The sequence below is a fragment of the Heteronotia binoei genome, chromosome 8, assembly GCF_032191835.1.
Source record: "Heteronotia binoei isolate CCM8104 ecotype False Entrance Well chromosome 8, APGP_CSIRO_Hbin_v1, whole genome shotgun sequence".
NCBI classification, from domain to species: Eukaryota; Metazoa; Chordata; class Lepidosauria; order Squamata; family Gekkonidae; genus Heteronotia; species Heteronotia binoei.
The window spans coordinates 61863426-61887185 of NC_083230.1; the positions used below are offsets into that span (position 1 = coordinate 61863426).

General features: G+C 43.5%; 1 pseudogene; it reads right to left on the reverse strand.

Moving 5' to 3' along the window:
- Positions 1–22271: 22271 nt before the first annotated feature.
- LOC132575726 (mitochondrial calcium uniporter regulator 1-like) lies at positions 22272–22831 on the reverse strand (annotated as a pseudogene).
- Positions 22832–23760: the final 929 nt, after the last annotated feature.

A 23760-nucleotide genomic window follows, 5' to 3' on the forward strand; every position in this document is an offset into this window, starting at 1 on the left:
TCAACCTTTGACTTAGTCCACACTGCTGGAAAAACTGTGGTCTTATTGGTACCTATCTGCATTGTTGGTGGGAGTGCCCACTCATTCAGTGTTTCTGGGTGGATTTTTGCAGCATATATCTTTAATTACATCACAACTTTTGCCATTATCACCTGAACTTTTGTTATTGGACTTCTTGGATGAGTCATCCTCAAATTTCAACTATAAAGATTTAATACGTATTTTATCAGCTGCTGCTTGTCTTATGATTGCATCATCTTGGAAATCCCCTTCACCACCAATTCAGCAGGTGTGGTTCGACAAAATATGGGATCAATTTGTCATGCAGAAAATTTAGACTGTTGTGGACCATGCCCACTCTTGCTCAGGCGGGCCCCATAATGAATTTGTTTACACATGGGCTTTATGTCACATCATGATCTTCTCCCATCAAACGGCATATCACTTCTGGTTACATTTTTAACTTATATTCTTTTCTTTTTCCTCCCCTGCTTGCATCTTTTTAAATTATTTTTCTTTTTCTTATTTCTTTAATTATTATTTTTCTACCTTTTCACTTTTGTCTTGGGTCCCCCACTTCTGAACACATGGTTATTTTCTTTCTAGCTTATATATGTACCTTAGTCTAGCTATTGATCCTTTCACAGGATACTGCATCAACATCTATGCTGTTTCTATTCTTATTTTTAACCTAGGTTACCCTTATGGTAAACTTGATTGTATTGTGTACAATAGTTATTATTGTTTGTCATAATGCTTATTTTGACTATTCTTCTTTTGTTATTAAGATGCTTTTTGATTAAATAAAGCTTGTTTTTATATATATATATATATATATATATATATATATATATATATATATAAAAAAAACCCTGTATATTGTTCCATTAACAAGAAGATTATCATTAAGTCAAACCTCCTTATAGAAATTATATATATATTTTTTTAAACCCATGCCTTATCCTGCAAATGCGAAAATCAAAATTAGGTACATTCAAGTGTAACTTAGCAATATAACCAGATGGCACTGTCATAGCTTAAAATCAGCTGTAGCACTCATGGCTGCTAATTGATCTAATAACACATCTAAATGTATTTGACAGGAGCTTCCTTAAGAGCAATGTCTCAGAGAAGGGACAACTGGCTATGAGCAACTGGTGACCTTTGGCCACCACGTTAACACTTCTAATACTGACTGGCAGAGTAATTAGACTGAAAATCATTTCAGCAATATATGTTGAATGATTATAGTCATCCAGTAAAGTGACCAAGAGTACTTTTAGATTAATGGAAAAGATATGATTCCCTGATCACATCACAGTATAATGACATAAAATAAATCAGGAAGGTATGTGTATATAATTGTACTGACTATTTGTAGTTTTACCACAAAAATACAAACTATGCTACTAATTATTCTAAGGTTACAGTTATTGTTATAGTTACCAACACTATTCTTCTGAAAATGTTCAGATGCATTAATTTAACTTTACACAGACTATAAGAATGGCCAATGCAAAGAAAAATTGAAGACATCATAGTTGAATTACAGGAATTGAATTCAGCTTTATTTATTGCTGATAGCCAAAGTTCATTGTAATCTTAACATAGAAAATGACAGAAATTGCTTCATACCAACATGGTTATCCACCTGGATTTGCCTTTCCACTGAAACTTCTGCATTTATCATCCTTCCTTGTTGTGACCTGTCTATTTCTTTTCACAAAGTGAAAGTTGCTCTCTTTACAGACCCCATTCCCAGTCTGCCATTATGGGGTTGTACTAAAACATATGCAGGAATGTTCATTGAGAACAACGTGGGGGGCCTGAAGGCCCATTGGATTTAATGAGAGTCAGGATTGGCGATGGACTTACACAGGATCCACCGAAACACATTACAGCACATAAAAATTGCTATGACTATATGGAATGGATTATGAGAAACCTACCCTTGGCCTGGAATTAGTGCTCTAGGACTGGAATGACAGCTCCTTGAGTGGAATGACAGTCTCTAGGAGATGGAATCAGTGCTCTGTGGGGTGGGGGGGGGGACTGAGACATTTCAGTCTCAGAGCAGTTTATATAGTCCCAGCAACCATAATTCCCAGGGGCTGTTATTACACTCTGGAGGCTGTCGTGCTAATCCCAGAGCACTGACTGTACCCCATGGAGCATTCAGGCATTCCCATTGTTCCCAGTGGGCATTAGAATAATAATATCATAGACTCATAGAGTTGGAAGGGACCTCCAGAAGGGACCTCCAACCCCCTGCACAATGCAGGAAATTCACATTTACCTCCTCCTACACCCACAGTGACCCATGCTCCATGCCCAGAAAATGGCAAAAAACCTCCAGGATTTGGCTAAACTGGTCTGGAGAAAAATTGCTTCCTGACTTCAAAGCGGAGATCAGCATTTCCCTGGGCATATAAAAAAGGGCCATGAGAACTAAGCACTGATGCAACCCTTCATGCCCTCCTTCTCATGATCTATCTATGTTCACAGAATCAGCATGACTACCTGATGGCCATCCAGCCTCTGTTTAAAAACCTTCAAGGAAGGAGAGCCCACCACCTTCCAAGAAAGCATGTTTCACTGAAGAAGAACTCTGTCAGGAAGTTTTTTTCTAACATTTAGCCAAAAACTCTTTTAATTTAATTTCAGGTTCTGGTCCAACCTTCTGGAGCAACAGAAAACAACTTTGCATCGTCCTCTATATGACAGCCCTTCAAGTAGGCTCCTCTCCAGGTTAAACATACCAAGCTCCTTCAACCTTTCCTCATAGGACTTGGTCTCCAGACCTTTCACTATCTTCCTCTGGCCACATCCCAGCTCATCTATATCCTCCTTAAACTGTGGTGCCCAAAACTGATGAGTGAGGCCTAACCAGAGCAAAGCGATGCCATCACTTCATGCAATTTGGACACTATACTTCTGTTGATACAGCCCAAAATTGCATTTGATTTCTTAGCTACCACATCACACAACTGACTCATGTTCAGTGTATGGTCTACTAAGACTCACAGAGCCTTTTCACACATATTATTGCCAAGACAAGTCTCCCCCATACTGTAATTATGCCTTTGATTTTTCATATCTAAATGTAGAACTTTACACGTATCCATTAAAATTCATTTTATTTGTTTTAAATTTCATTTTATTTGTTTTAGCCCAGTTTCCAACCCTCTCAGGATCATCCTATCTGTCTTCTACTATATCTGCTACCCCTCGCAATTTAATATCATCTGCAAATTTAATAATCATTCCTTCTATTCCTTCATCCAAATTATTTAAAAATATGTTAAACAAAACAGATCCCAGGACAGATCCTTGAGGCACTCCACTTGTCACTCCTCTCCAAGAGGATGAGGGATCGTTAACAAGCACTCTTTGGATTTGATCTTTCAGTTAGTTACAGTTCCACCTAGCAGTAATAGGATACAAATCACATTTTACCAACTTGTCAAGAAGAATATTATGTGAAACTTTATCAAAAGCCTTACTAAAATCAAGATAAACTATGTCTACAGCATTCTCTTGATCCAGCAAGGTAGTAACTTTCTTTTAAAAAAGAGATAGGTATAAGGTTAGTCTGACATGACTTGTTTTTGAGAAACCCATGCTGGCTCTTAGTAATCACAGCATTCCTGTCATTTGTTTTACTACATCCCACCATTATGCCATATGGAGGACTTTTCAGGGATTGGAGTGGCTGTTTTTCAACCAAATTATACCAAAATTATAGTAACTGATGTCTTCTAAAAACTCTAAAGTTTCAAGCAAATTGGACCAAGAGCAGGGCTTTTTTTGAGCAGGAACACATAGCAATGGAGTTCCGGCTGGCTTGGTCTTGGGGTGTGTGGCCTAATATGCAAATGAGCTCTTGAAACAATGGTGATGTCAGGAGATGTGGCCTAATATGCAAATGAGTTCCTACTGGGCTTTTTATACAAAAAAAGCCCTGACCAAGAGGATAGATTTCACCAGCTCTCTATTTTCCAGATCTCTGTTTTCCCAGTCATAGCAGTTGCAAAAAATAAAAGGGCTCTGCCCCCCCACCCACCCACCAAGGGAAGGAGGGAAAAAAGAACTCTTCACCCAAAGGGTGATTAACATGTGGAATTCACTGCCACAGGAGGTGGTGGCGGCCACAAGTATAACCACCTTCAAGAAGGGTTTAGATAAAAATATGGAGCACAGGTCCATCAGTGGCTATTAGCCACAGTGTATGTGTGTATATAAATTTTTTTGCCACTGTGTGACACAGAGTGTTGGACTTGATGGGCCGTTGGCCTGATCCAACATGGCTTCTCTTATGTTCTTATGTTCTTAACTCTGTGTCTTGTCTCCAAATGTGATTGGCTGGAAGCACTCTGTGCGTTCCTTCCTTGCAAGGATCCAGGTGGAAGGGAGAAACTCCATTGCTTGAGAAATCAACAGAATTAATGAAAAGCACAAGTTCTTGCCAAATAGCAGCACCCAAACTCAAAAACAACATAGATTTCTTGTGGGAGGGCAGTTTTGTTTCACTAAGGCTGTGATCACACATGCTAAATAATGCAGCTTTAGTCCACTTTCAATTTATTTTCCAACTGTATTTTTGTAACCTGGCGAAATCTAGTTTGAAAGTGCATTGAAAGTAGATTGAAAATGCATTATTTAGCATGTGTGATTCCAGCCTAAGAGTCCTGGATTCCTACTACCATTCCAGAAAATCCTGGTAATGGCCCCAAACAGCAACTTCCATATATCTTTGGCTCAGTAAGTCCATTTACACACCATAGAATCATAGAGTTGGAAGGGACCTCCAGGGTCATCTAGTCCAACCCCCTGCACAATGCAGGAAACTCACAAATACCTCCCTCTAAATTCACAGGATTTTCATTGCTGTCAGATGGCCATCTAGGCTCTCTTTAAAAACCATCAAGGAACAAGAGCCCACCACCTCCCGAGGAACCGCTCTAACAGTCAGTAAGTTTTTCCTAATGTTGAGCTGGAAACTCTCTGGATTTAATTACAACCCACTGGTTCTGGTCCTACCTTCTTGGGCCACAGAAAACAATTCCACACCATCCTCTAAATGACAGTCCTTCAAGTACTTGAAGATGGTGATCATATCACCTCTCAGCCACCTTCTCCCCACAATATGTAGTTCCATAATCCTTCCTATAGGCTAATTTTTCTTTTCTTGAATGTATCTACTGGGGCTACAGCGGAAGGATGGTGAGAAGCTACTCATTAATTGTTCTCAACTTTCACCTTCTCCATTGAAAGTCAGCACTCCCTGGCATTCTCTTTGGCCCCACTACTCAAAACTTATGAGCTCACTTTAGTTTTCCATTACATGGTAAAAACTAATTGGAAATATGATTTTAATGGGCAACTGGGCAAGGAGAATAGATCCCATTTTCCACCTTGATCTTCCTCCTTAAACTTGAGATTCTGCAGTTGCATTGAAAGCAAACATTCATTAAAAAGGATCTTGAAACTACCCAAAATGTATAGTTCCACATTTTTAAATTCACAGTGTCATTGAAGAGTGTAGTGAATATGATTACATTTTGATTCCCTCATTGTGGGCCACCCAGGCATGATTTAAAATTGCATGGGCCATGAATGATTTAGTTATGTGATGAGGTAACATTATTTTATTGCATTTATTTTTTTTTCAATTTTAAATTTTTATTAGAATAATAACATATATAACATTTAACAAACATCAACTATAACACTAACAAACATAGAGTCTATCCATGAGCCATCACATTACTAAACATGCCAAGCATAGTGTTGTTCTAATATAAAGCAAAATTTAAGTACTTGTCCGGCAATTTACACAGTGTATTTTGTTCAGATTGTACATAATCAAAAAAAATGGAACCATTTTTCCACAAACAAGTTTTTTACCTGGCCTGTATCGGATGATTCAGAAATTCTTATAGTAGTAGCTAATTTGTCCATCACTACTAGGTCCCAAATTTTTAAAAACCAAACACGTTTAGTAGGTAAGAGAGAGGCCTTCCAGTGTTGGGCTATTACTAATTTCGCTGCTAAGATAAGTAATGCAGCCAAATCACTCTTGTGTCTAGGCACTTCCATGTTTTTCCAAAGGTTGAGCAATATAGAGTCCGGAGTAAAGGGAACTTTATGACCAATTATGTGTTCAATAGTGGGCAGAATTTTTCTCCAGAATTCCATTATCACTGGACATTCCCACCAGCAATGGATAAAGGAACCCAAGAGACCACACCCTCTCCAACATTTGGCGTCTTTTGATCTTTTAGCATAATATATTTGTAACGGTGTCAGGTACCATCTAGAGAAAATTTTAAAGTTTTGTAACCTCAAGTTCAAAATGGGAATATGGAATAAATAGGAAGACCATAACTTAGACGAACATTCTGGAGTAATAGTAATTCCACAATCTTTGTTCCATGCCTTAATGGTGGAACTATCTAAGGGCTGGTTTAGATTGCTTAGTTCTTTATAAATAACTGCTGTCTTTCCTTTCAGTTTGGGTAACGCATCCATCATAGCTTCCTCAAATGTACTCAAGGGTCTATTTAATTGAGAAATAATATTTGGGTTGTGGAGTAGGTGGTGTAACTGATTATATTGCAACCAGTTTGCCTGAAAAAGATATTTTTTTCCAGATTATTTAAAGATCTCATTTGATTATTTATAATTAGTTGTTTAAATCTGAGAATACCAGCCATTTTCCAGTTCTTGAAACTAGCTGAATCTTTTGCTGCAGGAAACCAGTCCTGCCCCAAAAAAACTGTAGCAGGGGATGGATGTGGTGCTAATAAATTTCTATATCTATCCCATGTATTCAGAGTTACTTTCAAAAACGGATTGAATTGAAGATTTAAATTACGTGACATAGGCTTATTCCAAATTATTTCACATAACAGCTTTGGTTCTATATAGGATTGTTCAATACACACCCAGTCTTTATCAATTTGAGGAGCTGCATATAGCAAAATATATTTTAGTTGTGCCGCTAAGTAATATTTCTCCAAGTCTGGAAGTGCCAGTCCACCCTGCGATAAAGGTTTCACTAAGGTCGAGTAGGCTATCCTATGTTTTTTGTTCCCCCATATAAAATCTAGAAATAGAGCTTTCCATTTTTTAAAACTCTCTGATTTGATAGCAATGGGGAGATTCTGGAATAAAAATAAGAATTTTGGAAGGATAAAGACCTTTATTTGTTCTATTTTTTCTAGTAGGCTCAATGCAAGTTTCTCACAGTCTTTAAAAGTTGTTGATATACCTTTTAACAGAGGATCAAAATTATCTCTAAAAAGATTTTGTAAATCCAAAGGGATTAAAATACCCAAGTGTCTAATGTGGGATTGCATTTATTGCATTTATTAGCAGCACAGCATTTAAATTTTCTTAAGAGTAACTTTTGTATTCTTTTAAAAAAGAATCAGCTTCTCAAAGAACCTTGAGATTGTTCAAAAATAGTCATAAGGTTTGGGGAATGAAAAAAAGGATGTGCCATATTTTGCATAGCAGGTGACCATGGGCTTGCATTGTTCCTATTGGAAAAATTGACTTTACAGTAGTACTAACGTTAAGTAGAACACCATCAATTTGTAAACACCTTGAAGTAGCAACTAAATATGGGAGTTGTTGGTTTTTGTTTTTTAAAAAAAACCCTTCCTAAAGTATGTGAAAAGTATATTTAGAGCACAATTGGCAAACACAGCCACCTGATGATATATATTTCATAAAGGTGCACTTTGTGTGAGCTATGAACAAAACATACCTTTTACATCCCTCAAAAATGTCATAAGCAAAGACCTTGAAAATGAACAGGTACAATTTTCAATTTCTATCACAATTCCATTATTTTGAGTTCAATATTTCTTCTTGGAGATTTTTTAATGGGACTAGTTTGGCAGGAGTTCTATATAGGAATTTCATTCCACAATACATTTTCTCATATTTTGTCCATACATTTTATATCCCATGTATCTTAGCTGGATCTTATTAAGGTCCTCTGGCTCATTGATTTTGAAATTACTTTTCCTTCTGTTCATTACCAACTCTTTCATTTCACACGGTTTATCTGTAACACCTATATTCCCTTGAAATACCTGGCAGATCATTTTTGGTGGATGCTCAGCTGTTCTACTGGGCGAGTGTTTAATAAAGTAATTATGCAGTTTATGGGAATTTGATAATAGGTTCTGTAACATACAGCCATATATAAATCATTATTTAAAAATGGAAATAAACACAAACATGCACTTGAAAAATGCACAACATGGCATAACATCTATTCCAGAATAATAAAAGAGTATGAACAGAAGGGTAGACCTGGCATAATGGATTTCTTCCTTGAATGTACCCAAGGCCATGGCATGGCATGGCACTGAGACATGTTTTCATGGAGGTACCCTTATTGTGAAGTGGCATTGACATCTCCAACTTGGCTCCACTTGTAATTTCTGTAGTGCCAGCTGGTTCCACTTTTTTTTTTTTTGAGACAAAAGCATAATAGGAACCATGAAAGCTATGAATATATCATCCATGTGATATATATTGTACGAATTGTGTCTCTATGCAAATTCATTCTAGCTGTGGTCTTGCAAATTCCTGAGGTGAATGGCTGGGCACTACTGCCCAAATTTCATCATGCAGAGAATGCAGTAAAACCACCAAGAAACAAAAGAATAGTTTTCTACACTCAGGCAAATATCAGCATTTAATCAATATGGTGCTAGAACTACAGTGTCCTTGAAACAATCCGGCCCCTTCCTGCCTGCATCGCCGTTCGGTGGCATAGGGCGGGGGCCGTGTTTGCCTCCCCAGATGGAGCTGAGGCAAACGGACCTCTGCCCATCCGGGAATGTGGGGGGGCATGGACTGGGGCTTTATCAGCCCAGCCACACCTCCAATTGTGCAGTTCATGGGCGCTTTCGGCGGCGATGGGAGCGTTTTTCCGATGCTCCTGGCTGATCGGCTTGCAGGCACGTTGCTTGCAGTGGTGGTGTTTCTTTTTCTGGTGACAAGGCTTGGCGGCAGAGCGGAGGAGCGTGCTTCCACCTGTTTTCCCTCCCTCCTCTTTGACTTTCGCCATTGGGAATGCCTGTGGCCATCTGTGGGGCCACGCGGTCGGCGTGGCCTCGTGTCAGGTTTTGTCGGGACATGTTTTTGTGGGAGGCGGAGGCCTCCCCCCCGTTTGGAGGGCCTGTGGGAGTTATTTTGGGAGGGAAGTAGGTGGTCCAGGTCACTGACACCCCTCCCTCCCCCCCCTCCCTCATACTCAGCGCTCCCTGGATTGTGCAGGGGTGTTTGAGTTGGACTCTTCTCCCCCCCACTGCCAGCTGTTAGTGGCACCCCTCCCCACCCTTGGTGGTGTTTTTAGGGTGGTGCAGGCTGTGCTATGGCCCCCCAGAAGGGTCAGGGGGTATCTAATGGCAAGCAGCCCCTTAAGGGAGTGCCTAAGAGGCGCACGCCCACTGACTGTCCTGGGGAGGAAGAGGAGGCATGCACCAGGCATGCTATAACTGAGCAGCTTGCGGCTTTGGAGCGCTAACAGGGTTTGGTTCCTGGGTCAACTGGGCTCGTTAGGGGCGTAAAGCAGCACAGACTTATACCAGGGCTTTCAAGCAGGAGGTTCTGGCCCATCTTTCTACTTTGCAGGATATGACTGTGCGTGCGGGTCCTTCGGGAGTGTCGACCTGGGATCCAGTGGACAACAACTCCGATTCGGAGGAGGAAGCCAATGCTCCAGATGGGGCAAATCTCTCTGGTGGAGGTAGGGGTCCGGCGCTGGTGGTTGTAGCGGTTAATGTTCAAGACCCTGATGGTAAGCACGTCAGTCCAGGTAATAGTAGCGGGTGGCCCTGGGGGGGTTGGGGGCCCCTCTGCACACCAGGAACGGCTGCCTCTATGGCTATGTTCGGTCCCGGTGGTGTTGGGGGGTCACCTAACCTGCCCAGTGTTCCAGGGACTTGGGTCCCTGGTGCTCATGGGCAGGTTTTCCCTTGGGGATCTACTCAGGTTGCTTGGGCTGCTGCTATTCCATCTACCTCACACGGGGCCTCATCGCAGCAGTCATCGGTTGGGTCCTTACCTTGGGGACATCAGCTGGGTGGGCAATGGCCAGCTGGATGGCCAGCAACCCAATGGGGGGGGGGGTTGGGGCCTGGCCCCGATTCCCTATGGAGCAGTTCCTTTTCAGTGTCGTCCTTTTGGTGATACCGCCATGCCCCTAGGGGATCATTTGACAGTTGCTACCAGAGAAAAGATTTTGCGTGGGGAGTATGTGGATGACTTTAGCCTTCTCTATAGAGTACTTGAGAAGAAGGACAAGGACAAACTTGAGGATAAGGAGAAACGCAAGCGCAGAAAGGTTGTGAGGAATTGGGCCAACTGGTTACCGGAGTTTTTGATTTATGCGGGGGTAATAGCGTGGGCACAGCCTTTACGGGCGGCTCCACTATTTCAATATTGTGACATCATTTACAAGGCTTATACAGACTTTTCAGGTGCTGCATGGTTGCAGTACAATGAGGAGTTCCGTATGAGGGCAGCATTGAACCCTGCAATTCCTTGGGACCAAATTAACCAGCAGCTGTGGCTGCAGCTATGTCTCCGGCTAAGCCTAATACTGGTGACAGGTCTGACAGCGGTCATCTTGTGAGTAAACAGGCGAGTGTATTGGGTCCCCGCGCAGCAGCGGGGCAGTCGGTTCAACCCAGGCTGCTGTGTTGGGAGTACACATCGCAGGGCGTTTGCAACAGAAAAACATGCAAATATAAGCATGAGTGCCCGCTGTGTGGGGGTTAGCATGTGTTGTCTGCATGCAATAAATCCAAGCCCAGATCTGGGGATAAACGGTCAGGTGGCAGCGGGAATACCCAATCAGCTAACAAAGGGGCCCAGCCCCGTCAAGCTGATGGTACTTAAGACCTTTTGGCTGAGTACCCGAAGGCCGGGGACAGGGAGTATTTGTGGGAAGGATTTCTTTGTGGGTTTCGTGTTCCATTCCAGGGCCGTAGAGGACCCTGTATGGCAAGGAATTTACGTTCAATTCAAGGAATGGAGCATGTGGTGAGGGAAAAGATTGGGAAGGAGTGCAAGGAGGGCCGGGTGTTAGGCCCTTTTGATGCACCCCCGGTCCCGAATTTGCGGGTATCCCCTTTGGGCATGGTGCCCAAGAAGGCACCGGGGGAGTTCCGGCTGATTCACCACTTGTCCTACCCAAAAGGGGATTCAGTGAATGATGCCTTCCCGACTTCCTATGTACAGTTCGGTATACCTCCTTTGACCAGGCGGTCAAAGTGGTGCGGACTTGTGGGGTTGGGGTGGAGATGGCAAAATGCGACATTAAGTTTACATTTTGCCTTCTGCCGGTGCACCCAGATGACTTTGAACTTTTGGGTTTTATGTTTGATGGTAAGTATTATATGGCAGGGCCTTGCCGATGGGTTGCTCCATCTCCTCTTCAGCTGTTGAACGTTTTAGCACTTTTTTGGAATGGGTCCTGCGTGAACGGTTGGGCTCTGCTAATTCAGTTCATTATCTGGATGATTTTTTATTTGTGGGCCCGCGGGGGTTGGGCCAGTGCGTACGGCTGCTTCAGTCTTTTTTACAGTTGGCTGAGGACCTCGGGGTCCTGCTGGCCCATGAATAGACAGAGGACCCTTCGTTAGTTCTGACTTTTCTGGGTATTGAGTTGGACACTGTGTGGCAGGCTTCACGGCTGCCAGGCGAGAAAATCAGGGGTCTGCGGCTCCAGCAGATTGTGGGCCATCTCAACTTTGCTTGCAAAGTGGTGGCCCCAGGGAGGGCATTTTTACGGCGACTGTGTGATGCCATGGGGGTGTTACGAATGCCCCATCACTGGATTAGGACCAGCAGCGGAATGTGACAAGATTTTGAGGTATGGGAGCAGTTTTTGTCTTCATTTAATGGTGTTTCTTTTTTGCATGAGGATATGAGAATTGAGGCTGATCTTCAGATTACCTCGGATGCCGCGGGGTCCATTGGTTTTGGGGTATACTTTTGAGGGCATTGGTGCGTGGAAAGTTGGCCCAGCGAATGGTTGGGCAGTGAACTATGTTGCAATTTGACCTTTCTTGAGTTTTTTCCAATAGTTGTAGCTGTTCAGTTGTGGGGTGCGGAGTTGGCCAATCATGTTGTGCATTTTTGGTGCGACAACCTGGCTGTAGTTCATGTTATCAATACTTTGACTTCTATATCTGTTCCGGTTATGTGCCTGGTGAGGGCATTCACTTTACGCTGTTTACGTCTGAACATTTTATTTCTTGCTAAGCATGTGCCAGGTGTGTACAGTGGTGTGGCAGACACTCTGTCTCACCGGCAGATGGAGCGATTTCGACAGCTCGCACCAGAAGCCAACCTCCTGCCAGCTCGGATGCCCCCAGAGATGTGGCAGCTTGGAGAGTTGAGGCTGACAGGGCAATGATGTTAGCTCTGGCACCCAGTACCAGGAAGGCCGATAATTGTTCTGTTAAGCAGTTTCATGCATTTAGGGAACAGGTAGGGTTGGGCAGGCTTTGGCCCATTCCAGCATCACACCTCATGCAGTTCTCCACCCATTTGAAAGGTAAGGTGCTTGTAGTTAAGTCTATAAGGGCTAAGCTGGCAGCCTTAGCGTTTACAAGTAAAATAAAGGTTTTTGCGGATGCCTCAGGCAATTTTAGGCTTTGTAAGATGTTGGAGGGTTGGGCCCGGGAGCAGGGCCCTCGGCCCGACACCTGGCAACCCTTTTCGCCTGCTGTTTTAAGGGGATTGCAGGCTGTGTGGCCTGGAGTTTGTTCCTCAAAGTTCGAGGCTTTTTATTCCAGGCTGCAGCTATGACAGCCTTTTTCAGGGCACTCAGGGTTAGTGAGCTTGTGGTTAGCTCACGCCATGATTCTTCTGGCCGTTCCCTTCAGTCTGGTGATTTAAAAATTGAGGATGACTGTGTATCTATTAAGGTATGACAGTCTAAGACCAATCAGAAGCAGAGGGGTACTGTTATCACCTTGGGTCCGTGTCTAGATCAGGAAATTTTCCCTGTGATCGCCCTGAAGAGGTACATTGCAGCAAGGGGAGATGAGGTCGGTCCCTTATTTTGTCATGAAGACCGGTCACCTTTGACCAAGTTTCAGTTTTGGACCATCACCAGCAGGGCCTTGGAGAGGCTAGGGCTGGGTTGGGTCAGATTCAGGACCCACTCTTTTCGCATTGGGGCGGCATCTACCGCTGCTGCTATGGGGTATCCTGAACTGGCCATACAGCAGGTGGGCCGTTGCCAGTCCACGGCATATAGGGGTTATGTTCGCCCATTGGTTTCCCAGCAGGCTGATGTTTGAGACGTTGTTTCCAGTGTTGCATGGTTCACTTTGTTCCTTTCTATTTTTTAGGTGCTGTGGCGCGGCGTGAGAGGCGGAGGATTTTGATCACTGGCCACAGCATGGTGTTTTGGGAGGCCCACCAGGCCCGGCGTTCACCAATTGGATCACAATTGGGGCTCAGCGAGTGGTCTGTAGTCAAGTGGCAGGGGCGTCGGGGCCTTCGGTGGGCCAGGCTCCTGCCTCTCCTTTTCTGAGGGAGGAATGGTCCTCCACCTCACGTTTTGGTTATCCACCTTGGTGGTAATGATCTTGGCTTGCTGAAGGGGAAGGCCCTTTCACTGCAGGCGATTGAAGACCTCAGGGTGATATGGAGCAGGTGGCCCGAGGTGCTGATTTTGTGGTCCGCCATCCTTCCCTGCAGGGACTGGAGGGCTGCCTGGGACCCTGCTGGGGTTGAAAGGGCTAGGCGTAAGGCCAACAGGGCAATCAAGAAGGCGCTATGTGGAGGCCTTGGTGTTTACCTGCCTCACTCCGCCATAAGATCGGAGTTGGCGGACCTATATCAGCAGGACGGTGTCCACCTGTCTGTAAAAGGCAACAGGGCATTTTTGCACGAACCATGGCTGGGGCTTCGGTTGGCCTTGGTGGGCCCAAGTGCCTAAGCGGTGGCTTGGCATTGTGGTGGCAGGAGTTTGATTTGGGCTATGTAGGTAACCGGTGAGCATCCTCAGTTTTCCCTGTTTCAGGGGAAGTAGTGGGATTGGACGGCAGCTGGGTTGTATGGCTCTCTGCTGTGATGCCCGCTATAGGGTTCCCTCCTCTGGCAGGCCGCTCCTGGGTGGGCAGCATCGCCACTTGGGGGTATTCCTGGCCTTCGCCGGCCTGGCAGTAGCCAGTACAAACTGGCTACTGCCGGGGGCTGGGTGGCTCGCCCTATGTGGACAGGGAAGTGTCAAGGGTTTCCCTTGGCCTGTCCAGTAGTTTTAGGTTGCCCCATGCTGTGGTTGTTCAATAAAGTTGCCCTGTTTGTTTACCCAATACACCGTGTTGTCTCTTTCTTCCGACTGGGGGGGGCAACACTTTGTTCAGCTCAGAAGGAGAATCTGCATGCAGCTTATTCTGGTTTAATATGAAATACCTCTTTGTAGTACTTCATAATTGGTCACAACACCTGTGTGATTTTCTGTAAATATAGGGCATGTGCACACCAGTGAGAAGGGGACAGTGATGCAAACTGAAGCAGACAAAGAGTAAAATACAAGAAGCAATCTATGCAGCCCCTACTTCAATTCTTAGACACTTGCAAATACTTTCAATATTAGCTTCCCCCCCCCCCCTATCTGCAAGAAACATAATCTGCTGGAAATTAAGTTGGGTTTGATTTTTATAGGCAGTATAGTAGCCACATGAAGAGAGTATGACATGCTATTTAAGACTTTATTTCTCAAGCCTTTTTAATGGAATGGTAAAAACCACTGGACTTCATGGCAAACTCCTTCATATAAATAGCTTAAAGTCAGAAGAAACTATCAAGCACTTCTCTTTTATTTGGCTACTATATTGCTGTTTGCATTGCGGGAATAAAGTCTAAGAAGCAGCAAAATCAAATGTGATTAGATATCTTCATTAACATACTTAGGGCTGACCTTGCTGTCACTGTACAGCAGCAGTTATAACACCCAGTATTTACTCCTGTGCCATTGGCCCTCCAGTCTACTTACGGAGCTTACTTATGCTTCCTGCCCTCCCTTCTTTCACTTTTATGCCATCACCAATATAATGTACTCCTTTCCTTTATCAGAAAGGGTTGCTGCAATATGCTGCTGGTCATTGTTCCTTCATCTGCTTAGTAAAGCAGCCACCGCCACTATCAACATGTGTGTGTGTGGGGTGGAGGGGGGGAAGCAGAAGTAAGCAAATGACTGTACTGGGGAGATGGATGTTTGTATTTTTACTGTTACTGATTATATTACTGTATTAAGTAGCATATTTGGGAGGGTTGTTAAATGGGGATATATGAATTGATCAGCTATTGCCTTTTACATTAGTATTAATTGGGACACATTTTGCATTATAAATTAAGAAGACGACATTGGATTTATATTCCGACCTCCACTCAGAGTCTCAGAGTAGCTCACAATCTCCTTTATCTTCCTCCCCTACAACAGATCTCTGTGAGGTGGGTGGGGCTGCGAGGGCTCTCACAGCAGCTGCCCTTTCAAGGACAACCTCTGCCAGAGCTATGGCTGACCCAAGGCCATTCCAGCAGGTGCAAGTGGAGGAGTGGGGAATCAAACCCGGTACTCCCAGGTAAGAGTCTGCACCCTTAACCACTACACCAAACTGGCTCTTAGAACTATACTGTTTGACTGTATTACTGCCTTTCTTTCACATAGAGAGAAAAGGGACTTGTTGATACTCTCTGCTTTGGCACATGTTTTCCTGTAGTATAGAATCCTGTTAAAGACTTTGGTGCTTAATTAACAACATTCTGATAAATTATTAGTGTTTTAAGATAGTTATGGTTGAAGATTTTCTACTCTAATATTACCACCAGGTTTAAATATTTTTACAGTTTCCCTTTTGGAAATTTTCTGCTCAAGTGCATTAATACTGTGATTTCATCTTAAGGTTTATCTATTGTTTAACAAAATTATAGGGAATATCAAGGTAAGCTTTGCTAATATTAGAGGTCTCAACAGCTTGATTAAGAAAACAGGAATGTTACATCTCAACAAACTTCATCCTGATATATTATTTCTTCAAGAATTGCACCTACACTATGATAAATGTCCAGTATTCAAGATTCCACTGTTTCTGATGCAGTTCTAAGCCCCTGGTTCTTCTAAGCCAGGGGTTGTAGTGTGACCCCCCCCCCCCCGGCCCCAAAGGAACAGACCTGTCTCACTTTTCAGCCTGACACAGAGCTGTCGGGAGAGGGTTGAGTATAAACAAACACGATTTTACTGGTACCCTGTGGTCTCAGAGCTCTGGGTTCCTAAATGCTATGATTCAAAAAGCAGCTCAAACAGACACAGTTTTAAAATGCTTAAGATAATTTTATTAAGATTGTGCAGAGTTCTAAGAAGGAAAATAGTGCACTAAAAATAAGAAAGCAGATAAAAGTTTCTAAATATATGATATACCTAGCACATTTCGTAGGCAGTCAGCAACAGGCATAACTAATCTGGTCAGTGACAGAGTGCCTGGCAGCAGCCCCAGAGAAATCAAATGGAGACCTTCTTGTTAGACTGGCATGGAGTCACTCTGACTTCTGAAGAGACTCAATAACTGGGGGAGGGAATAGGTTTTTATAAGAATTGGTCCTTGGTGAGGTGATCCCAAGAACCAATAGAGAGACTCCAAATGTCTTAGGTAATTCACAACATTATGCACATGATCTCCATTTGCAATGCACCCAGAGACACTTAGATTGAAATTATTTACTGAGAGACTAAAAGGAGAGGACTGGGACTCAGAGCACTCATATTCCTAGCTTCTCTGCTCCCTCTCAAGGTCAGTTCTGCCTAGCCAGCTGCGTTGTTTAATTACAGATAAAAGTTTTCCTGTCAACATAAGGCCTATAAAGCAACATACTAGAAGGCTAAAACCTATATTTAATCCTGCTATCTAAAAATGTAAACTTTGTCCAAAAAGGATTGATGGCAGACCCTGGAGGACATTTTCTTTTTATTAAAGGCACAATGGCTGGGCAGAAGGTCACCTTGGCATCCTTGTATGCCCCAAACAGGATCAAATAATTGATGGTGTTTTTATACAGCTGCAGACATTTCTGGAAGAGGATCTCATTGCTAGAGGTGACTTTAGTTTCATTTCTGACAGTAGGCTGGGCAGAACCTTTTAATCACATCACTGGTCTTGTCCAAAATGTTTAGCCACTAAGCTATCTAAATTGTTTATGAAATACCAATTGCAAGATGTCTGGAGAACTTTACACCTTGAAAAAAGAGACTTTATCGACTTTTCTGCTAGGCACACTATTTATACTTGGATTGATTACCTATTAGTAACCTAGTCTTTGGTTTTATCATATGCAAACATAATTTTATCATATGCAAACATCAGTCCTAGACACCTGACGGACCACACACATGGTTGGATTGTCAACTTACTCTTTCCCCAGAAGAAAATGCAGACAGACACTGGGAAATGGACAAACATATTTTACTAAAGCAATTGATGAGAGAAAAACTGGGACTGGACATCCAGAATTTTTTCAAAGAAAACTCTTCAGTAACATCTCCATCAGTGCTTTGGGATGTGATGAAGGTAGTTCTAAGAGAATCTATGATCTCAGTAACATTGCATCTGAGAAAATACACTTTGAGCAGAGACATTACAGTGAATTGCACTTTTAAAATCTGAACACAAATGCACAGTAGGGAAGAGCATTTATACTAAATTACTGACAGAAAGGAACATCCTGGAAAACTTGGAACTTTCACAGATTCAAAAAGATTACTCTTTTTGAAAGTGTCATTGGCAAAAGTTACCTAAAAATATCTGACTTCTTGCATGGTGATTGAAAGAAATCTTCCTGTGTAAGAACCCTGCATAACTTTTATGAGAAACTCCACAATTCCACTAAACTTGATCAATCCCTAATTGACTCTTACCCCTAATACTATCTTCAGCACATAAGGATGGCCCCACATCCTTGAAAAAAATGCAAAAATATAATTAAAAACTTGAAGTTGAACAAAGCTCCAGGAATTGACAGGATACCTGCTGACTTGTATAAATCCTTCTATTCCTTGTTAGCAGAACTTCTTTCTGTTTGTAATATCATCTTTCAGTCCAGACAGTTACTTCCTTCTTGGTCAGATTCTTGTATAGTAGTCATCCTTAAATACAACAGAGATACTTTGGATTCTGCCTGATACCATCCAATAACCTCATTAACAATAGGTGAAGATTTTTATTTCCATTCTGGCTAATAGGCTCAAATCAATGATATAAGACTATGTAGATTCAGAGCAGATTGGTTTCATTCCTCACTGACAGATCACAGATAATATTTGTCACACTTTTAATATCATTAACCGCAGCAGAGGCTGGACAGCAGAATCTCTAATTCTAGCACTAGACTTCAAGAAAGCCTTTGACTCTTTGGAAACTACTTACATGCCCTCGCTCCCATTAAAAAATGGGCCTCAGTAACTTCTTTAGGAGAGTGATATTCTCCCTTTAGAACTCAACCACAAACAAAGTCAGAGTCAATGGCCACAACTCTTTTTCCTTTCATCCTTCTCAGGGAACCAAACAGGGCTGCCCCCTTTTGCCTCTTATATTTGCACTTGCCATGGAGCCACTGTTGGAAGCAATTTGCAGACATAAAGACTTCTCAGGCCTCTCCTTGGAGGGGTGGTACACAAAGTTATTGCTCCCCCCAGTTGGAATAGTCAAACAACCATAATTTGGGTAAACTCAAACAGCAAGGGCAAACAATAACTGGTGGTATGGTCAAGGCAAGGGGTCATGCCTAGACCCCTCCCTTGCTGAACAGTGGGTGAGACATCTTGCCCCAGAGCAAAGCCAACTCCAAGTGGCTTTCATCCAGCCAGCACAGTACTTGGGATAAGCCCCCCCCCCAAAAAAAAACCCCCACACAGCTTAAGTAGAGATCTAATTTGGCCTTCCCAAAGGTAGTCTGCATCCCACCCCAATTTCACACAGCCTCAGGGGTGATATTGCAAGATCCCTCAGCCAAAATGGGGTTGCTGAATGGTGTTCACCAAACTGCAAAATTCTATAACAACCAGAATGCTGCCCAACATAAAGTAACCAACCTATTTAACAACACCATCCCACCCAATTCCACAATCCTACAGTGCAGGGCAGGCGAAAACACCCCCTCCAACCAGTCAATCAGGAAAGGGTGAAGAATTCCTACCTGGCCCCCAGTGGAATTCAGCAACCAGCAAAAAGCCTGCACTACAGACAAAGTGGGAGGGTGGGCTGAGTGTGAGGCAAGACTAAGAAGGAGGGGGCAAAGTCAGCCAATTCAATGCTAGCTCCACCCCCTGCAGGAACCCAGCAGCAGTTGGAGCCTTGCTCTTTTTCCCCATGTAGAGGGCATTTCCCCATGTAGAGGGCATGTAGAGGGTAGTCTATCCTCAAGGTGACCATAACATGGATCGCCATTGCTAAGTCACGGTGCTCCAGGAAAGTGGCCAACTTCTATACCCGCAACAGATGAAAAAAGGCAGACTTGGCAGTGGCTGCCACCTGGGCCTCCATGGTCAGAGAGGGCTCCAAAAGCACTCCCAGGCTCCTGACCTTAGGGGCTAGTATCAACGGCACCCCATCAAAGGCTGGCAAGGGAATCTCCTTTCCTGGACCACCTGAACTAGAGGACCACCACGACTCAGCCTGAGTCAGGATGTCATGGCTTGTAATGCCAGGTCTATGTTATCTGTGGTGGAGCCGGACTGGCCACTCATCAACAGATAGAGCTGGGTGTCATCTGCATATTGATGACACCCCAGCCCGTATCTCCTGACAATCTGGGCAAGGGGGTGCATATAGATGTTAAAAAAACATTAGGGATAGAACTGCCGCTTGCAACACACCATATATAAGTGGGTGTATCTAGGATGATTCCTCCCCTATGCCTCCTCCCATTGCAGGACGGACCTCCAAATCCCCACATTGGCGAGGCAGCTAGTCAGTAGCTGATGGTCAACCGTATCAAATGCAAATGACAGCAGCATCTCTGAGCTGCCACGATCCAGATGCTGCAGGAGGTCATCTATGAGGGCAACCAGAACCATCTCCATCCCGTGGCCCAGATGGAAGCCGGACTGAAATACATCTAGTACCAAAGTGTCATCCAGGAACCCCTATAACTGAGCCGCTACAGCCCACTCTATGACCTTACCCCAAAAGGGTAAGTTTGACACCAGCTGATAGTTCGCCAATTTGGCTGGGTCAGCAGATGGCTTTTTAAAGAGGGAGTGGACCAGAGCCTCTTTAAGGGGTGTGGTAAAGATCCCTTCACAGAAGGATCTGTTGATAATCACCTGTAATGGTTCACATAGCATCACCTGACTGGCTTTCACCAGCCAAGACAGGCACGGATCTAACCCACAGGTGGTAGAGTGCACAGTAACAAGGGTTCTGTTGACTTCCTCCAGGCTGAGTGGAGTGAAGGAATCCAAAAAAAGGACCAGAAGACGTGCTTGGTGCCTCGAGTTCACTCACTGTATCAAATGTGGCGGGGAGTTCATGGCAGAGTGAAAAAACTTGCAAAAGCCTCTCAGCCTATTTCCAATTCCCTAGTGTTTGGTTTACCTTGTGACAAGGTTGTTAATGACCAAATTATACTAAATAATTGTGCCGGGTGTGAGGTTGCAGATGCAATCTGGGTCGCAAAGTAAGCCATCTTTGTAGCCTGGACTGCCATCTCATAGGTCCACTTAAATGACCTATAGGATGTTATCGTTGCCTCGTCACGAGTACGTTGCCATTGCCTTTCTAGTTGTCTTAGTCGCCGAAAGATGGAGGAGAAAGTAGGGTAGAGTCTATAAAAAGGTTAAATCTGATGTTAAGCATTCTGCCTTGGGTTGTCTCCTTGCCTACATTAAACTACAGAAGTAGGACAGTAATGATCCATATTCTATGAATGGAATGGTTTGTAGAACTTTGCTTGTAGGAAAACACTATAAAGTTGTCCTAACAGAAGCCTCACCCACAATATGGTTGACTAGCTCTCCACATCAGTAACACATTATTGTTTGAGTAGATCTCTGCTAACCACAGTTCTCTCTGTTGTTTGTAGTCAGCTCATCCCATTGTCAGGAGTCTTTGATTCTTATCCCCAAACTATCAAGATCAGTTGAAACATGTCCATGAACTCTGAAGTTCTTGACCATTCTTTCCACTTACCTACGTTTGTTTATGGGCACGGTGACATATTTAAAATATGTTTTGATTCATGGTAACTAAGATGCAATTTTTTGCATCAGAAATAATTTAACAAGCTTGGATTTTTCTTTACCTGTGAGTATACTGAAATGGAGTGCTGTCGAACAACATCAAATTACACACTAGAGGGAATGTGAATTTATCTACAGAGCAGACTTTCAAGATCTTCATTTTTCTTTATTATAACATACTTTTTACAACATACTTCATTTATAAAGAACAGTTTTCTGCAAGATTCTCAGGCTAAGTAAACATGAAGTTGAATTACTGGTAAATTGATTTAAAAATGTGGAAGAGGTCAAAATGTAGGCAAAACTGGAGGGAACAATTTGCTGTGTAACCCTAAATAGAGTTATGCCCTTCTAAGTTCCACTAACTTCATTTGCAGGAGTTGGGCATGTTTAGCCTGGAGAGGAGGCGGCTGAGAAGTGATATAATCATCGTCTTCAAGTACTTGAAGGGCTGTCATATAGAGGATGGTGTGAAGTTGTTTTCTTTTATCCCAGAAGGTTAGAATTACCAGTGAGTTGTAATTAAATCAAAAGAGTTTCTGGCTAAAGATTAGGAAGAACTTCCTGACAGAGTGGTTCCTCAGTGGAAATAGGGTTGCCAAGTCCAATTCAAGAAATATCTGGGGACTTTGGGGGTGGAGCCAGGAGACATTGGGGGCGGAGCCAGGAACAAGGGTGTGACAAGCATAATTGAACTCCAAAGGGAGTTCTGGCCATCACATTTAAAGGGACAGCACACCTTTTAGAACGCCTTCCTTCCATAGAAAATAATGAAGGATAGGGGCACCATCTTTTGGGGCTCATAGAATTGGACCCCCTGCTCCAATCGTTTTGAAACTTGGGGGGTACTTTGAGGAGAGGCACTAGATACTATATTAAAAAATTGGTGCCTCTACCTCAAAAAACAGCTCCCCCAGAACCCCCAAAACCTCCAGATCAATTCCCCATTATTCCAAAACACGTTAATTATATACTTGGGTAAAATTAAACATTATGTTTTATATATAACCTGTTGTACTTTGGTGACCATATCCTTGTACATCACAGCCATATTGCCATTCATGGTGTTAATTAACGCAGATACAATAATCTCAGATTGCAGAGTGGTGAAACCATTTTCCTCCATAAGGCACACAAGGGCATGGGTGTCAAAATAAAGCTTCTTGCTTCCTGACCGGGGGGAGAGGGGGAGGGACTCGCCTTACTGGTTTCTACATGTAAGGGTGATGCACAGATGCTGATATCTTGCTGTTTGGAGGTGAGGGAACGACCCCCATCGAGGCTGAGGAAACGCCGACGCTCTTGCAGAATAAAAAGCCACGCGCTGCTGAACTTGCGCGGCCGTTGGTCTTGAGGCCGGCAGAAGCCAGGAGCTTGCTGCCAGCTCCCAGCACGCCGTTATTACTCCTCTGCCTCCAGTCTCCTAGGCAACGGCGTGACGACATTACATGAGGCACCGGAAAGGAAAGCTCGTCACTCCCGCTGGATAAGGAAGACCCTCTTCCTGCCACCCACAACCACTACGACGGCTGCAGCCTGACCTCTCACCATCCCGGTTCTTCAGATCCCCATCGGGGATCGGTGGGTAGGGAATGGGGGAGGAGAAGCTGGGTGGGAAGGGCCGCCATTCCCCCCCGCTTTCCAGATTTCTGGCGCGCGGGGGATGGAGGCTCCAAATCGGGAGTCTCCAGCCAGGGCGGGAGATTTGGGACGCCTAAGTGGAAAAGGCTTCCTTGGGAGGTGGAGGCCTCTTCTTCCTTTGAGGAAATGCTGATCACCACTTTGAAGTCAGGAAGCCATTTTCTCCAGGCCAGTTTGGCTGGGGATCCTGGAGGGGTTTTCTCCCAACTTCTGGGTGTAAAGTAGAGGTTACTGTGTGTGTTGGTATTTGTGAATTTCCTGCATTGTGTACCTTCCAGCTCTATGATTGAGATTGGCTTTACTTGTAAAGATTCTAAGTCCTCATGATGTGTTAGATTGATCCCTATTAAAAGCAATGGTGGTGTTAATAGTACCTGTACAAAAGTGGAAGAATAAAGAGAATGAAAAGGAAATGGAATGGACACAATCCAATATCATGCTTAACTCTCTTGTAAGCTCTGTAAATGTCTACTACAACATTCTATGTCCACTGACTCTGATGGGATTAAAGGGATGTCTCTGCTTAAAACTGCACTGTAAACAACTAAATGCAATCCTAAACAGAGTTTCACAATTTTAAGTTCATTTATGTCAATGGGTTTAAAAAGCCCATTTGTGTGTGTGTGTGTATAAACTGCCATCAAGTTGCAACTGATTTATGACCACCCTTTAGGATTTCCAAAGCAAGAGATGAAGGTGATTTGTCATTGCCTTCCTTTGCATAGCAACCCTGAGCCATCCAGGGCAGGGCAAGTGCATTTACCAGGATAGAAAGCAAATTCAATGGGTGATTACTTCTGAGTAAACTTGCTTGGGATTGGATGGGAAGGCTTCTTTTC